This window comes from Salvelinus sp. IW2-2015, linkage group LG24 (assembly GCF_002910315.2).
Source record: "Salvelinus sp. IW2-2015 linkage group LG24, ASM291031v2, whole genome shotgun sequence".
Taxonomy (NCBI): domain Eukaryota; kingdom Metazoa; phylum Chordata; class Actinopteri; order Salmoniformes; family Salmonidae; genus Salvelinus; species Salvelinus sp. IW2-2015.
The window spans coordinates 8744470-8745346 of NC_036864.1; the positions used below are offsets into that span (position 1 = coordinate 8744470).

General features: G+C 44.2%; 1 pseudogene; it reads right to left on the reverse strand.

Moving 5' to 3' along the window:
* Positions 1-877, reverse strand: part of LOC111951361 (scm-like with four MBT domains protein 2) — a 50367-nt pseudogene that overhangs the window by 5508 nt on the left and 43982 nt on the right.

Genomic DNA, 877 nt, shown 5'->3' on the forward strand with positions numbered 1-877 from the left:
AGTTCAAATTAAACTGAAGCTGATGCTGAGAGACTGCAGGTGGTTAACAAGACATTTCCTTCTCTCTCTCCTTCCCTCCTCCCCCCCTCCCCTCTCCCCTCTCCGGTCCTTTAATTAGGCATATGCCTCTCCACCTCCTCCAGAGTCTGTTGTTAGTTTTTCTGATCCCATAGGACTCTGGTCAACAGTAGTGGGAATAGATTTGGATGRAACCAGTATGTTGATGTTTCTCTACCTACCTCTTTGAGGACCAGAGTGCATTTCCCCGGTCCTACAGCCTGGGGCAACTCAGCGATGCGCCCCTTGTTCAGGTAAGGGCCAGAGAAACAGCGTTGGTTCACATAGATCTTGGAACAACAGTATCTCCCATTGGCTGAGCCTGGGGAGGAGAGAGAGAAGCATCATGGGACATCAGACAATCATCCAATGACAGACAGGTATAAGAATGACAGGCAGCCTATTAAGTTCAATCTCTTGATAGACTATATAGAAGTCCAATTAGTTTAGACAGGCAGACCAATTGTGATATTTTTTCTTACTAATTTGCCTTTTGACCGATCAGATCAGCTCTGAAAAAGAGACAAATGAGTGGAAAAAACATCAGAATTGGGCTGCCTGTGTAAAAGCAGACAAGTATGACTTGTTCTAAAACTCCACTGGCTTGTTTAATGAGGCTTGTATTAGAGGTGTGCTGTACATAATGTAGTGTGACGCCACACCTCAGTTTACACTTTGTTACTCATACACCTGGAATTGCACAGCTCCGGTTGAATAGTAATAAGACAAATTATAAATATGCATGAGCAAGTGATTTTTTTTACAGAACTTAGAAGGGCATGAGTCTCTTATGGACACAATAGTGATGCACCCCCCCCCC